The sequence below is a fragment of the Ovis canadensis genome, chromosome 6 (genome assembly GCF_042477335.2).
Source record: "Ovis canadensis isolate MfBH-ARS-UI-01 breed Bighorn chromosome 6, ARS-UI_OviCan_v2, whole genome shotgun sequence".
Lineage (NCBI taxonomy): Eukaryota > Metazoa > Chordata > Mammalia > Artiodactyla > Bovidae > Ovis > Ovis canadensis.
In genome coordinates, this window is record NC_091250.1 from 18544797 (window position 1) to 18563058 (window position 18262).

Here is an 18262-nt window from a genome sequence, read left to right on the forward strand (position 1 = left end):
CTAACCTGTCTTCACATATGCAGACACACTCCTGCCTCGTGGCCTTCACACTGACTCTGCTCTGCCAGCTGTTCCTTCTCATGCACCCAAGTGGACCACCCCTTCATTTCTTTCAGATTTGTAGTCAAATGACTGAACTTGTCAAGGAAAACTCTCCTGGATCCTCAACCTAAATTACACCTTTTTTTTCCACCCCCAAATTATTCCTAGCTCCTCCCTATTTGATTTACTTTTCAGCACTTATTTGGATCTGACATACTCCATGCTTTACTGAAGTTTCTGTACAGTGTCTGTCTTTTGTACATTGTACAGATGTAAATCACTAATTCTTCAGTTTTGATTTCTTTCATATAATAGTTCTAAACCAATTAACTTTTATAATTTTATTTAACTGAATTTATACATATGTGTGTATTTTGTTAACTACTTTTCTCTAATCCTACAATAATGACTGGGATTTAGGAAATATACAACAATATTTGAGAAGTGAATGAACAAATGGATTTAATGTGCTATTTATTAATCATAGCTATAATTTGCATGAAACATACAGATTAATTTGCAATGAAAAACACATATAATGGAAACTCATTCTTCCAGATAGATTCTTGGAAGCCAGGACAAAAGATATTATTTGTCACAAATTTCTGTCCTCCAACCAGGCATTTCCTTCTGTGAATCTCTGCTTTCTCAAAGATTGCCTTTGTTTCATCCCTACTAAAAGGAAACATTGTACCCCATGTGGTGTGATAAATGATTGGCACTGGCGATAGGCACAGTCCCAGTTCTGCAGCTGATATGTTGAATGTGACTCAGGAAGACTCTTGCCCACTCCAACACTCTCAGTCCTTCACTTCTGAAATGACCGAACAAGATAAGTTAAATGATCCTTTTTAGGACAACCTTTGATTTTTTTACTGTGACTTGCAGCAAAATGGTGGTATTGGTGGCTAAGCAGATAAGTGATGCTATATGACTTACATTTTTAAAAGATTACAATGGCTTCTATGAAAAGATTAGCCTATAAGGAAACTAGAGTGGTGGAAGACAACTGTGTCTAGGAAACTACTGCTATTGTCCAAGTGACCGGTGATGTAGTTAAAATTCAACAGATGGGGCTGGGTCTAAGGCGACATGCTTAATCTCAAGGAATATGTTGACACAGGGCTGACAAAACTTGCCAATATATTCAATATGAAGGAAAGAAAAGTTTTTATTCTCAGCAGCTGCCTTTTACTGACAGGATAACAACAGGAATAGTGATAATGCTCATAATTACACATACAGATCACTGGAACATAATATGACTGGTGAAAACATGCTATTAATCTCAGTTGCTAGCAGGATGACATACAATGAAAGATGAAGAAAGGCACTGGGGAAGAGAGATCGCCTGACATGGATTTTCAGGATACAAATATACATATTATGAAGTTGCTTGTAAGTAGATGGAGAGGAATAGGAAGGGTAGCACTCTAAATATAAATAAAATCACTAGTAAAATTTTGCACTCATGAGCTTAAGTTCCTGGTTTATTCTCACAATGTCATAACAAAAACTGTAGTCTTAGGGTTGGAGTGAGGGTTAAATGACAGAGGTTTGTTTCTCATCACTTTGGAGGCTGGAAGCCCAAGGTCCAGGAACCAGCAAGGTAGGTGTCATTCTAAGGCTTCTTCCCTTAACTGGTAGTAGCTGTCTTCTCACTATGTGCACATGGCCTGCTTTTTCATCTTGCATGGAAAGAGAGAGCAAGCTCTGGTGTCTCTTCCTTTTCTATAAAGAAACCAGTTCTTTTGGGTCAGGTCTCTATCCTAATGACTTCATTTAGCCTTAATCAGCTATTCAAAGACCCTATCTTTTGCATAGTCACATGGAAGTTAGGGCTGACTTCAACACATGAATTTGGACAAAGGACACAGTTCATTTAACAGCTGTACCCATCACACTTTGTGGGATACACAGTATTCTGTAGGGTTTGAGCTTTCCTAGGTACACCACATTCATTACATTTTATAAGATGGTGCTCAGGGGCCCAGGCCACCCCTCTGCACAACTCTAGTAAATACCATTCATATTATGTTTCTAGGACAATGATGCCACTGGAACAGTAGTGTTGGCAGGTTGTAGGAAATTGGTAGTGGCCTTTGTGGAGGATGTAGGGTAACACTACAACTGGAATACTACTGACAATAACTAGGATAATTATGACAGGCTTTGGAAATATTTCATTGACCTACTCAGCTCATCTTAATAAAAGGAAATATATCCATGTGACCTAGGGCTGCTTTTTACATAGGATGTTATAAGTATGTTACAAGTTACACAGTATGTTATAAGTTATAAATCATGGAGATTTCAAAGTAGGGCATTAAAAAAATGTTTTCTTCTGGTCTTTGTTCCATACCTCTATGTATCAGGAGATAAAAATCTCAAGGTCCTGATATTTTGACTATTTCTCACAATGAAGTCCTATAAGACTGCCCAATCTATTCTGCCAACCTCTTCATCACATCTGTAAGCCATCAACCTTGGAGTAATTTTTTCCAAGTAAAAATAATAAGCTTACACACTTTGTTGTATTTCAGAAGTCCCTCTTCTTTCTCCTACGTGGCTAGATGTCTTTTACATAAACTTGGGCTAAACTCCACTATGGCTGTCATCCTGCCAACATACTCATGTTATCTCGTATGTATTCCCTCAAATAAACAAGAATGGAAAATCAGAGTACAATAAGACAAAATGGACAACACGGAAAGCCCGACTAGCACATCAAAAGGCCAGGAAGCTCAGCAATAATGTGTTGGTATTTCTTGATCTTTGTTATAGGCATCTAGAACTGGCCACATAAACCACCGTTCCCTAATGGCAACATCAAGCAGACATATAATACAGCTAGTGGAAAAAGGAGAGGCCCAGTCATTCTACAGCACTGTCTATAACACAACCCACAGCACAGACTAAATGACAACAATAACAGTAACAATAAAAACAACAAAAATTACTTGCAGTTGTTGCAAAAATTCTGCTCCAATTCTTTTTCTTTGCAGGCTAAAATCTATTTTTTAAGCCTAATCTTTTAAAATCCCATTTTTCCCCCTCTTTTTATTTTTCTTTCCTCCTTTTTCATTTTTTAATTAACAATTTAAATATATATATATATTCTTTTTCAGATTCTTTCCCTTTAAAGGTTATTATAATGTTGAATATAGCTCCCTGCTCTATAGAACAGTCTACCCCAGGTCACAGACCAGTGCTGGTCTGTGGTCTGTTAGGAACAGGGTTGCCTAACAGGAGGTGAGTAGCAGGCACTCAAGAGAAGCTTCATTTGGACACAAGCAATACACTTTGGGTGTCACTGTCTCCTATCACCCCCAAATGGGACCATCTAGTTATAGGAAACTAAGCTCAAGCCTCCCACTGATGCTGCACTATGGGGAGTTGTACAGTTATTTCAATGTATGTCACAATATAATAATAATATAAATAAAGTGCACAAAAATGTAATGCACTTGAATCATCCCTAAGCCTTCCCTCTGTCCATGGAAATACTGTCTTCCATGAAACTCCAGCCTGGTGCCAAAAAGGATGGAGACCTCTACTACAGAGTAGGTCCTTGTTGGTTATTTTATATATATGCGTGCATGCTAAGTTGCTTCAGTTGTGTCTGACTTTTTGCAACCCTATGGACTGTAGCCTACCAGGCTTCTCTGTTTGTGGGATACTTCAGGCCAGAATACTGGAGTGGGTTGCCTTCCTCCAGGGGATCTTCCCAACCCAAGGAATGAACCCATATCTCCTATGCCTGCTGCAATGGCAGGTTCTTTGCCACTAGCACCACCTGGGAAGCCCACTTTATATATATATAAGCAGAGACATCACTTTGCCAACAAAGGTCCGTCTAGTCAAGGCTATGGTTTTTCCAGTAGTCATGTATGGATGTGAGAGTTGGACTGTGAAGAAAGCTGAGCACTAAAGAATTGATGCTTTTGAACTGTGGTGTTGGAGAAGACTCTTGAGAGTCCCTTGGACTGCAAGGAGGTCCAACCAGTCAATTCTAAAAGAGATCAGTCCTAGGTGTTCTTTGGAAAGAATGATGCTAAAGTTGAAACTCCAGTACTTTGGCCAACTCGTGAAGAGTTGACTCATTGGAAAAGACTCTGATGCTGGGAGGGATTGGGGGCAGGAGGAGAAGGGGACGACAGAAGATGAGATGGCTGGATGGCATCACTGACTTGATGGACGTGAGTTTGAGTGAATTCCAGGAGTTGGTGATGGGAGGCCTGGTGTGCTGCAACTCATGGGGTCACAAAGAGTCGGACATGACTGAGCGACTGAATTGAACTGAACTGAACTGAGTACGTATATTTTAAGTGAAGTAAGTCAGACAGAGAAAGACAGGAACTGTAGGATATTATTTATATATGTAATCTAAAAATAATGATACAAATGAACTTATTTATAAAAAATAAGCAGACCCATAGACATAGAAAGCAAATTTATGGTAACTGAAGGGAAAAGTGGGGGGAGGGGGATAAACTGGGAGTTTGGAATTTAAATATTTTCTTTTTAAAAAGCAATATTTTGCATTAGTTTAATTGCTCATCATTTGTATTATATTTCAGATTTATTTTCTATAATTTTTGCCCTTTAAAAAACTTTGGAATATAGTGTAGAAATAATGAATACATATATAGATTTGAAAAGTGAGTAAGGAAAAGTGACTGCCCTGCTTCAGGGGAGAACATATACATTACTCATAGCCCGAAAGCTCCTGGGAGCCCAGGTCTGAGCATTAGTTTGTCTGGAGAATGACCAAACCCTGAACTGTTTTCCAATCATTGCCATTTATTTTCTTCATATTTTACTTCTACATATTTAACAGTATTTTTGTTTGCTTAATAAATGTTTAAGTGCTATATACTTAATTTGTCCAATATATTGTTTAGTTTGGAAAATTCATATAAAAGAAAGTGTGCGCTAGAGACTTCTGAGTCTTTCTTCTTTTTCTCAGTGTTCCTGAAACTCATCCATGTTGATGTGAGTAGCTTTCAATCATTTTCACTACTGTGTGATGTCACTGCATTACTTTATTACCTTTGCTAGGGATAGAGTAGGATAATTCAATAGTTTAGAAATCCTACTAGGAATTAATGATAGAAAGAAATTTTAAGGGAGTGTGGGAGACTGTTGTAAGCTAATGACACTCAAGAAAATAATCTAGTAACCTACCAACAATCTACTCTGCCTTGAAGGAAGACCCAGTACATTCAAGCACCTGGCACACTCAAGCCACAAATCCTGATAGTCAAAACAGAAGAAAATAGAAAACAAGGTCTGAATGTCATAAGGTGAAGCCAGGGAGTTAATGGTCCTTGAAGAGTAACATTCTAGATGTAGCCAAGACAGAAACATAGGCAAAAGTGGAAAGAAACTAGGTGAAAGGGAGCATTGTGCTGAAACTTGGGATAAATTGCCATATTTTAGTGTTTATCACCACTTCTTTGTTAATATATGATTTAAATATCTCATGACTGTCCCAGTGAGACTGTGTAGAGTCAAAGGGGAAACTAATTATGTAAGCTTTGACACCCACTCAAAAATGAAAATGAAGGTGGTCTTCTCCCCTCCTTACTTTTGTCTTTGGTTATAAAAATGTAGCCCTGTGTGTTCTCAGGGCTGTGCTCCCTTGCTTGCCCACTATGCTAATAAGCATCTTATGCTAATAAACTCACTCTCTACCTATTGCTTTGACTCACACTGATTTTTTTCTGCTTCAAGACAAAAGAACCTGAGTTTCAGTAAGTCCTGACACCAGGTGAGCAGTTTCAGTTAAAAGACAGTGGGCTTGAGTCCCCTGGGTTCAGGCCTCCAATCTGAGTTTTGGTGGGGTTCAAGTCTCACCCGAGAAGGAGTGCAGTGTCACATTTGTGTTTTCAGGGTGAGCCACGAGTAAGACTGGACTCCAAGCTTTGTGGATGAGGAGTTAGAAAGGTAGTGGTGTGATCTTGGTGCTTTACCTTTTGAGCTGGGCTGTTGACAAGTGTTGCTCAAATTGAATGACACATAGATTGAGGGATAGGTTGAGGTCACTTAATCCTATTCCTGTTGAAACTCAGACTAAGGTTTCACCAGATGGTGAGGGACCATTCCACTCTCATGTGTCCTAAAACAGAGTCCCTTCCCCAACACACAATGTCCACAGTAGCACTCATCACAGGGACAGGACAGCCGTGCTCAAAACAAAAAGCTTTCCTTGTCAGCAGAAGCCATGGCTTGGGACCATAAAAGAAGAAAAGGGAGAGAATTTGTCTGTATTTCTGAGCTCCCATTACTTAGACCCCAAGAAAACTCATAGAAATGACTGGTAATAATGTCGATGAGGAGTCATGATATTATAGGGCATACAGATTCTTATTTGCCATTCACTAGCCTGTTCTCGGAGAAGGCGATGGCATCCCACTCCAGTACTCTTGCCTGGAAAATCCCATGGACGGAAAAGCCTGGTAAGCTACAGTCCATGGGGTCGTGAAGAGTCAGACGCGACTGAGCGACCTCACTTTCACTTTTCATTTTCATGCATTGGAGAAGGAAATGGCAACCCACTCCAGAGTTCTTGCCTGGAGAATCCCAGGGATGGCGGAGCGTGGTAGGCTGTCCTCTATGAGGTCGCACAGACTCGGACATGACTGAAGGACTTAGCAGCAACAGCCTGTTCTCAAGCTGAAAACAAACAAACAAACAAAAACAACAAAACAGCATCAGTTACCCTGGGCTTAGTCTGTCTCCTCCATCAGTTCTCAAGATTGCCAACAAAAACCTGAAATGCTGACATCGGGTTTTCAGCATTCAGCATCTCAGCATTCCTCCCAGTATTCACGGGAGGAAAGATCCAAGTGAGGGCACAAATAACCACCCAAGGTCTACCCCACAGGACTCCCACATGCAACAGGAGAGGACTATACATTTTCACAAATGTAAAAAACAAACAAAAATTATACAATGACAATTCTTAAACATTTCCAATCAATTAAATTGCAAACGGATTTCAAGGCTTATAAATAGCTTGTGTAAGAAGCTTTCGGCAGGAAAGAGCTCCCTGCAGTGGCCCCTTTGTCTGTCACTAACCTTAAACCAGCTGCCCCCATGCTCTACTCATCTTCATCCCAAACACACCTTCCAAATCCTTTCATCATGCCATACTTTGCCTAAGATGTTGATGCTTCCCACAGATCAAAGTGGTAGAAATGAAGAATAAATAATTAATCCATGCCAGATCTCTTCTCCAGCTTCCCTTCATCCATCCCACAAACTATGTGAAGAAGACAATATCTAAAGAACACAAAAAGTGACAAGCCTGCACACAACGGGAGATGGCAATAACTCTGACCTTCCATGTCAATGATTAGCTGAAATTACTTCTGTTACTCTTTAAAAACTTTCATGGCCCAGCAGAATCTTTGGAGGTGGTTTTTGGGGACACTGATGGACATGAGTCCACCTTCTCCCCCAGATGGCCAGAATTCTGATTAAAGCAACTTTTCTTCCTACCAACATTTTTACCTTTTGAAGATTGATTTTTGAGTAGTGAGCAGCAGACCTGATCTGGTAACACTTGCAGAGGTGAAACACCATATTCTTACCTTGCTCTATTGTGTTCTGTGATGGTACACAGCTTGAACATGTAGGATATTAAGAGATATCTGTTTACTTCAAAAATAAACATTTCTGACTTATAATTAAAATTGCCAATGAAAATTTATCTGCAACCAAACTGAGTCCAAAAAGTAATTGAATTCCTACAATGATGATTATATATTCCTAGTTAATGTTCTCAAATGTGTATATGCATTTGCTGATTAAACGACACGCAGTGGTCTCTAATGAAACCCTTCACCCTTTTTACTAAAAGGACTACTGATTGATTCAAAATTAGGCAAAACTGAGTTTTTGGTTTCCTAGGGAAATGCCAAATCCCATTATAGTTTCTAACCACAAATAAAAGAAATTCCACCCCCCCACCCCGTTTCATGTAGTGTATTGTTTGTGTTGGGTTGGGGTCAGATTATGATTACAATCACTTTGGTAAGTTTTTATGATTATCAGACAAAGAAGCAGCAGTATATATGAACTACCCAGAACTCCATATGAATCAAGCTTTATCCAAAGATGAAATTCACATTTTAACATTTCACAAATACAGGTAAAACTTTAAGCATTAATCAGTTCTCAAGACAATTCTTTTTGCAGAATTGTTCTTCCAATATTTTCTATTAAAAATTTAGTACCCCTATCCTTCTTTGCCAGGGACTCAACTTCAGTGTCCTTCTCTGAGTCATAAAAATGTATGACAGCCTGTATGTGTGCATCTTGAATGTCTGAGAAAAGACGTGATTAAAAACATGTGACAGATGAGCATGTCTGCCCCTTACTAGGTAGGGAAGAGGTTTTGTTTTTCTTACTTGAGATACTGAATGATTTTCCCCTGTCTTCCAATCTATTCCCTCTGTCTTGATTCTTTGCCTGCAGGCATACTTCCAGTGTGTCCCAAGAGTAATGGTTGAGTGATGGAGCTGTGTGATGCCATCATCCTGCTGCTCACAAATGGGCAGGCTTACATCTAGATGATTGTTGCTAGGATCTTTTGGGGCTGCACTCCTGCTCTCTGACTCTGTGGATGGGTCTGGTGCTCGGGGAGCTGTGATACCCATTTCCCACAGCACAAACCCCTTCTATAGCCCTTTATGTGAGGTGGCCTTATTTTCAGGCTGCGGTAGTGTCTCTCCTGGTTTCTTTCCTGCTTTGATTCCCACCCAGTAGCTCTCATGCAATTGTAATTTTAATTGGACTTAGAAAAACAAAATGTAATAGAGTTTCTAAAGAGGTATTCTGATTGCTTTAAAAAGAAACTATCTTGTCCTGGAAGAGATGAGACAAACTGGGAGGGTGGAGTAGAGCAGGGTGAAAAGTATTTTTAATCTACTTTTATGAAGATTCTTTCACTTATCCTAGCTGTATATTGCATGATGGGCTAGTATTTGTGATTTCAGCCAAATTTCAGCATTCTAGTATTTCTCCAAAACTCTAGAAGTCTTTGCCTATTAATCCGTATGTATGGATTTACATTTATATCTATATATAAATATCATTTTTAGTGTTTCTTTTGATAGGAAGCTTGAATGAAGCATCTCAGGATGGACTAGCCAGAATCAACACCTTCTGTTTTTCTTCTCTTGCTCCATCCCTTATGTCAGGAGGTCCAGGCTAAGTTCTAAAGAGAAGCTCATTTATCTCTCTAATGGAGAGATAAGGCCAGCTGACAGGTAGTACCAGTACCCAGATGTGTGAGTTGGGGCCAGCCTCATGAGTGAGCCTAGTTAAGATCAGAAGATCTGTCCATGATATATACAAAATAATCATGGTTTTAAGCCCTTTTTGTGTTGGAGAGATTCATTATGCAGCAACTGATAACTGAAATATAACACTAAACCATAGCTGAAGTTATCCTTTCTATTTATGTGTGTTATCTGGCTCCCATGTGTCAAAACCAGGAAGACAGAGACATTGTTTGGACCACTTACTGCTGAAATACCAGTGCATACATCACAGTCTGGCATGCAGTACATACTCTATCAATATTTGATAAATAGACAAACAATATATATTTAATCTTATGGGTTCCACATTGAAACATGCTAAAATGGAAATAGTTACTGGGGTTGAAAAGGTCTAAATTTGAATCTGATTTAATATTCATTAAACAGACATATGGCTTTGGGAGCAATGCATAGTCTTTCTAAGTTTCATAGTCTATAAAATGAGGATCTTAATACTGTAAAGGTTTATTGTGATTGTTGAATGAGATAGCACTAAATAAATGCCTATCACAGCATTTGTTTTAGTAAATGACAATTGTGAGGATGAGGAAGCCATAAATAGAGAAATAAAGTGGTAGTATGACTTAATAATTGGTGATATATGTATAAATGAAGGGTAAACCTTATCTAAAATGACTCTATTTTAGAGGCTTAAAAAATTGAGCTGTCCCTCAGGAGTACAGGTAACAATACCATCTCAAAATTGTGGGGCATGTATGGGTATAGCTTTCCCAATAATAACAAAGATAATTCCCCTCTTACCTGGTCTATAAAGAGCATGTATTTGGGAGAAATGTCTGCCTGTGGAGGGCAGCAAATCCTTATGACCCACGTGAAGGCAGTTCCATGACCTTGGAGTTTTTAACATAATTCTCTACCCAACAGTGACAATGAATGTAGAAAAGCGTATTTTGAAAAATGTTTTAGGGAGACTTCCCTAGTGGCCTAGTGGTTAAGACTTTGCACTTCAAATGTTGCGAGTGCCAGTTCAATCCCTGGTTGAGGAACTAGGATTTCACATGCCGCATGGTTTTGGCATAGAACCTAATAACGTTGTGCAGTCTTGGAGATTAAGTGGGATAAGACATGTAAGGCATAAGAGCTTGGCAAATAGGAAATGGTTTCATTAATTTGAGTGACTTTAAAAACATCAAAGTATTGTGGCATGAGGGGGGTCTTCCCAGGTGGCTCAGGAGATGCAGATTCAATCCCTGGATTGGGAAGATTCCCTGGAGTAGGAAATGACAACCTGCTCCGGTATTCTTGTCTTGAAAATTCCATGGACAGACCCTTGTGGGCTATAGTTCACAGGGCTGCAAAGAGTCAGGCATGCCTGAATGACAGAGCACACACAGCACATTATGGTATGGGACAAATGGGCCATCAAAAAATCTAAGAGGAAAATTTCATTGACAATAGTTAATTAGATACAGAATATTTCAAGACATTTAAGAAAAATGCGAACATTGATAATTTTCATGGAAGTTATTCTGAGAGTTTTAAATGTTTCTGTGTAGTATTTATATTCATTTTCAAGTCATTTTTCTTTTCAGAAAGTAAAGCAAAAGCCTTCGCATTTTGGTGTCCTGTTGTTCTGACATTTTTATGCCCAAAGACCTTGCTATGTAATTTCCTGTAGGTCACATTCAGCTTTGTCATATTTTGTGAAGCATTAGCTGTGAATTCGCTTTTAGCATCCTGTGCATAGAGGAATATTGTTTTTCAGGACTTTACTTAAGGAATAAAACTCTTGAGTCATTTTTCAATAGGTAGTTAAATATGCCAAATAAGTGAGGGAAAATCTAACACTTCATAAATAGACTGGAAGGTAGTGAAAAAACACTTCCAATATTCTTTCTTCACTTATATCATTCTATTTTCATTGAAAACCCTTTTTTGGGGTAAAGGGAAAAACTTAATTTTGATGTGACAACTTAGAAATAGTAAGTACAATTATTCATTAAAATAAACTCCCAGAACTTCAGATGACTTCCTACTAAAAAATCTATTTTCAAAATAAACCATGCTGCTGCTAAGTCATGTCTGATTCTGTGCGACCCCATAGATGGTAGCCCACCAGGATCCCCAATCCCTGGGATTCTCCAGGCAAGAACACTAGAGTGGGTTGCTGTTTCCTTCTCCAATGCATGAAAGTGAAAAGTGAAAGTGAAGTCGCTCAGTTGTGTCCAACTCTTAGCGACCCAATGGACTGCAGCCCACCAGGCTCCTCCGTCCATGGGAGTTTCCAGGCAAGAGTACTGAGGTGTTGATATATTTCATTGAGATTTTCTAGTGTCTTTGCAATTTCTTAAGGTAATATCTGTGTGCCAAGTGCTGTTAAGAGTCAGGTTTTTCTCTCTACAAGTTAGCCTGCAACAGTTCCAAAGATGCCGTGGAAGACACAAGATGCCTGTTCCAAAAAGAAAGGGGTGCCCACTACTCATGACGAAAGCAATAGCCAGAATATCAACATTTCTGTTGGCGGCCCAAGTGCTGATACCCATGAAGCAGTGATGAGGGGACCAGGTGTTGGCTGAACACTCAGCAGGTTGTATCATAGAAAAGAGTCCCGAGTTTAGAGAGCCCAAATCATTTACAATGGGCTCTAAGCAAATCTGCCCTTGATTTTCGAAGGAGAGAAACATCTCTTAGAGGATAATCTGGAATAAAGGTAGCAACATCTCTACTTTCAAGACATGCAGAAATGTGCTAGACCCTCAGAGGATTGACTGTAAATGCTGTGATGTCACTATCTTCTCACCTCACTCTCTTCAATTCAACTATTAAGTTAGGGACTTCCCTGCTGGTCCAGTGGTGAAGACTCCGTGTTCCAATGCATGGGTGAGTATTTGATCCCTGGTGGGGAATTAAGATCCCACATGCCTTGCAACCAAAAAACCAAACAGAAAACAGAAGTAATATTGTAACAAGTTCAATAAAGACTTTAAAAATGGTCTGCATAAAAAAATCTTAAAAAAGCTAAAACTTATTGAGAAAGTTAGTCGCTCAGTTGCGTCTGACTATTTTTGACCCCAGGGACTGTAGACCTACCAGGCTTCTCTGTCCATGGGATTCTCCAAGAATATTGGAGTGGGTTGCCATTTTCTTTTCCAGGGGATGTTCCCAGTTCAAGGATTGAACCCAGTTCTTCTGCATTGCAGGCAAATTACCTGGTTACCTGGGAAACCATAATATATAATATTATATATATATATATATATATATATATATAATGTGATATAATACAAATATTTTATATATTTTAAATACTTATTTATTTGACTGTGTTAAGTGCACAGTTAACTGCACTTAACATTTGACTGTTAACTGCAGCTCAGGGCACAGTTAACTGCACTTAACATTTGACTGTTAACTGCAGCTCAGGGCATCTTCACTGTAGCATGCAAGATCTTTTCACTGTGGCACATGGACCTCTTTCTTTAGTTGTGGCACACAGGCTCCAGAGGGCATAGGCTTAGCTGCTCCATGGCATATGGGATCTTAGTTCCACAACCAGGGATTGAACCTGTGTTTTCTGCATTGGAAGGTGAAGTCTCAATCACTGGAACACCAGGAAGTCCCGCTATTTAATATTTTTAAGGCTCCATAACTTTTATCAATGATTAAAAGTGTATACTAAATGTTCTTGAAGTATTACAATTTCTATTACCTTCCAATACTCAATAAATGTTCATTTATTCAACAAGAATGTGTAAAGCACAAGCTATGTGCTAGGCAATGAGTATCCAGAGCTGAAGATAGCAGTTTCCACTGTCAAAGGACATAGACTCTATTTGGAAAGACATGTAATAAAGAAACACGTATTCATTTTCAGGATATGTTACACTTTTTTGTTGTATAAATATTTTTATTTTTGAAAAATAACACACATCAAAAATAAAACAATATGCACAAACTCATAAACTAGTATAGAACAAACATCTGGACACCTGAACAAGGACACTATGTCTTTCTTTATAATTATTAAAATTATATTGTCTCTCTTTTCCTCAAAAGTTACCACTATCATAACATTTATTATTCATAGTTTCTTTACTTTTCTTTATCCTTTTAACACTTACACTTACCTTCCATTGGGGCTTCCCTGTTGGCTAAGATGGTAAAGAATCTGCCTGCAATTCAGGAGACCCAGGTTAGATCACTGGGTGGGGAAGATATCCTGGATGGCAACCCACTTCAATATTCTTGCCTGGAGAATCCCACGGTCTGAGGAGCCTGGTGGGCTACAGTCCATGAGGTCCAAAGAGTCAAAACCAACTGAGCAACTATCACTTTCACTTTCTGCCAATTGTTGAAATACACATAAATGGGAATTACACAATATGCATTTTTTCCTACAGCTTTTTCCATTTAACATTGTTTCTAAGATTAACCCATGTTGCTGAATGTAGCTGCAGTTTCTTCATTTGCATTGCTTCGTGGTTTTCTGGTATGTGTGTTCATGTATAAGACCAGAGAACATGTATTTACTCTTTTTTGCAATTATGATTTTTGACATTGCTTATAGTTTCTGGCCATGATGAAAATTCTGACTTGAATACTCTATTTTCTACATTTAACCTGTTAGTTTTCCCTACACTGGACTCAGAGATATATTATGTGGTATATCCGTGAGTTGATAGCACTTTGCACAGAATGGAATGGCCTGCTGCTGCTGCTGCTAAGTCGCTTCAGTCATGTCCAACTCTGTGCGACCCCATAGACGGCAGCCCACCAGGCTCCTCTGTCCCTGGGATTCTCCAGGCAAGAATATTGGAGTGGGTTGCCATTCCCTTCTCCAGGAATGGCCATATAGCCTTATGAAAAGCTTTGTTGAATTAGGACCAAAAAAAATTGATTTGTTGAACAAGTTAATTGAATTTGGTGGTAGGAAAGTGGAATTTTGAAGGAAAATTGAAACAAGCCAAGAGTAATTTTCTTCACAATTAGAGAAGAGAAAGAGATTTTCAGTGGAAAGTATTAAAAAAACAACTTGCTCTATGGCATTCCATCACCATTTCCTTTAATTCCAAACTCTAAGAACAAAATTAAAAGTCCTTGCTTATACACTGAAAGAAAAAATCATGAAGATTGCTAGCACTTGAGAGTGAGAACAGATATGAGCTCTTCACAGGGAGAATGTAGACCATTAGATTACACTGATCAACAACTTTCGCGCTCTATATTTAAGCTTAAATTTCACCGGTCTTCAGTATTGTCCAATTTATTAAGTTCTTTGTTACACATAAAATATTTTTAAATTTCAAAGCTTAACAAAATATATGTGTGGATGCTCAATTGCTTTAGTCGTGTCCAACTCTTTGCGATCTTACGGACTATATCCTGCCAAGCTCCTCTGTCTATGGGATTCTCAAGCAAGAATATTGGGATTGCTGTGCCCTTCTCCAGGGGATCTTCCCCATCCAGGAATCAAATCCATGTCTCCTGTGTCTCTTGCATTGCAGGCAGATTCTTTACCCATTAAGCCACCTGGGAAGTCCCATCAAAGCAAATAGGTAATCAAAAAACAAAAAATCTTTTCCTACCTGCCAATTAAGAATTAATAGGCACTGCAATTATTTTTAAATAGCCATGAGTCAAAGATAGTCTAAGGGTGATGAGAATCTTTTGGGAAGATTACAGCATTTATCCCCCTCACTCTCAAATTCCCTAAAGATTTGAGATATCTTGCAAGCAAAATGCACATAACAGAATAGGGTAAAGAAAGCAGAAATATGTGAAAGTTAATTTAGAAGAAAATCTGAGGAGATACAGTTACAGGGTTTGAATACCTTATTGCCTCTAGATTATTCCTAAAATGAAAGGAAACATTTGCATTCAGTTCAGTTCAGTTCAGTCACTCAGTCATCTCCGACTCCTTGCAACACCATGAATTGCAGCACACCAGGCCTCCCTGTCCATCACCAACTCCCAGAGCACAATACTAACTCACATCCATCGAGTTGGTGATGCCATCCAGCCATCTCATCCTCTGTCGTCCCCTTCTCCTCCTGCCCCCAATCCCTCCCAGCATCGGAGTCTTTTCCTATGAGTCAGCTCTTCACATGAGGTGGCCAAAGTACTGGAGTTTCAGCTTTAGCATCATTCCTTCCAAAGAACACCCAGGACTGATCTCCTTTAGAATGGACTGGTTGGATTTCCTTGCAGTCCAAGGGACTCTCAAGAGTCTTCTCCAACACCACAGTTCAAAAACATCAATTCTTCAGTGCTCAGCTTTCTTCACAGTTCAACTCTCACATCCATACATGGAACAAATTAGATGCTAGAAAATAGAGAGTTGGCAAAAACAGTCCTGTTTCTAGGGTCCATATTAAGCACAGTTCAGTGATAAAGAGAAGGGGGAGGGGAAATAACGCTGTCTATAAGGCTCTCAAGAGGGAGGAAAGCTGTGGGTTAAGACACACACTGTTCTAGAATGAAATAAACGCCAACTCATCATAATTTTCACAATCCAACATCACACTCTTCTGAAAGAAAATGAATGTTACTTTAGTTGCACAAGAGATATTTGGTACCATTACATATACTCCTAGAAATAAGTGAAAGGGGATTAATAAAGGTAAGACCTGAGCAGGGCAAAACAGTGGCATGAAATGCCAAAGTGCTTTATTTTAAATTTCCATTTTATTTGTTTTTTCCCACCAGGAGATACACATTTCCCACCCTCAAAAATGCTATGCTTTCAACCAACTGTTACATTATTAGCCAGCAGATTTTTGCAGAAACTAATGCTTGTGGCCATCAATATGTAAGTGAATATTGAAATACTCTGGTCAATAATGTTTGCATAACAAAAGACATATTAAAACATCTCCAGAATGATGTGTTTAGTAAGTCCTAGTCCATGATGTTCAAAATATTGCTCTAGTCATTTTTAGTCTTTCTTTGTTGGTGAGGACATTTATGTTATACTATTAAAATATTTCAATTATACAATACAGTATTATCAATTAGAGTGAAAATTGATGTGATGAAAGCAGTGAAGGATCAGTGGGATCCTTCACAATGTATACACATGTCAAATCATCACGTATTATACTTAAGTGCAATATAATTTTACCAGCTATACTTCAATAAAGCTGATTTTAAAAAAGCTCTACCCAAATCAAAATAACCACCACCTTTAGTTATTGGATGTGGAATTTCAGAAGAGATTATTGGACTTAGGCTGCTGAGACTCACATTTCATCTGTCATGAGATGGGTCTGTCATTCAATGAACAGCAGTATGGGGCCTCCGATTGCAGGAAGATTTAATTTGTTGTTTGATTAGGAAAATTTCTATATTTCCCTCATCAAAAGATAAGTCAACTATGGTATCATTGAAATGGACATGTTCTGCAGAGAACAAGATGGTTCAGGGGGTGAAAGAATCTGAGGTTGAGTCTGACTTTCTCCCTCACTCACTTGGACTCACTGGTCACTTAGCATCTTTTCCTTTTCTTGGTTTCCTTTTCTTATAGATGAAGAAATAATATCTTATGGAGGAGTGTGAATTAATGTACATCAGCTCCATACATTAATTTTCTGGCACTATCTGAAGCTCTGTTTTTAGTTTTTCAGGGTCAGATTTGTGATCAGCAGGAAGAACACTAGGGTTTGTCTTGGAGGTCTGCTTTGGCTATGAAAAAAGCAGATGCCATATGACTGCCCAGGACTTCTCTGATCAGATGACTCCCATGGTCCTTTATTCTATGACATCTAGATCTTCTTTAGCTCTCTTATAACTGTGTTCTATCTTGGAGATTCTTTTTTCCCCAGTAATTTTCATTGCTTTATTATTATTTTTTTTAATATGGATGTGAGATTAGCAGTGGGAAGTCTGAGTCCTTCTTATTAAAAAATTAAAATTATCCCTAAATATTGGCCTGGCACTGTGTCCCCACAGTGGTGCCACTAATCTCTTGTATTTGATTGGTCATCATGGCGGCCTGTGGTTTCGCTCTTATTAAGGATCTTAAACACCTTATTCAACAACTGCCTGGCAGTCCTGTTGCCCAAACACACAGAAACTTGAGAAACAGAAAGCAATGTAGCTTAATCATTTCTAGGGTGATGAAGATAATGGAAATTTACCACCCACATATTGTGGAATAGAATGTAAACACTAGTAGAGACATGTCACAGTGGAGGCTGGTGAACAAGGCCATGGGGAAGTGCCCTTTGCTTTGCTGGGAGGATGATCAATAGCATAATTAATTCTAACTAACTGCTCCCTGTTTCTGTGCTGGACTGCAAGGCCACAACTTTTGTCTGAGAACAGGAAACATTTGCATCTTTGGGACATGTAGGAAAAAGCTCTAACCAAACACAACAATTCCAAACTTTATTTCAGATCATGGCACAAGCCTGTCAGTTTTGACAGTCACTTTTTATTAAAGAATTGTCCCAACTCAATTTAGAGTGTGTTACCTTTTACTTTTCTCAGTGACATTTCCTCATTTCCTCCTTTTTGCTCTTGCTCCAGCATCAGATTACTTTTCAAAAGTCAACCTTCCACTTCTTATTTTCCTCACATATTCTTTGTCTCTTTACCATCTTTATAACCACTCAATATTTATTTTTTTAATTAATTTATTTTTTTTTAATTTTAAAATCTTTAATTCTTACAGGCGTTCCCAAACATGAACCCCCCTCCTACCTCCCTCCCCCTTACATCTCTGTGGGTCATCCCCATGCACCAGCCCCAAGCATGCTCTATCCTGCGTCAGACATAGACTGGCGATTCAATTCTTACATGATAGTATACATGTTAGAATGCCATTCTCCCAAATCATCCCACCCTCTCCCTCTGAGTCCAAAAGTCCGTTATACACATCTGTGTCTTTTTCCTGTCTTGCATACAGGGTCGTCATTGCCATCTTTCAA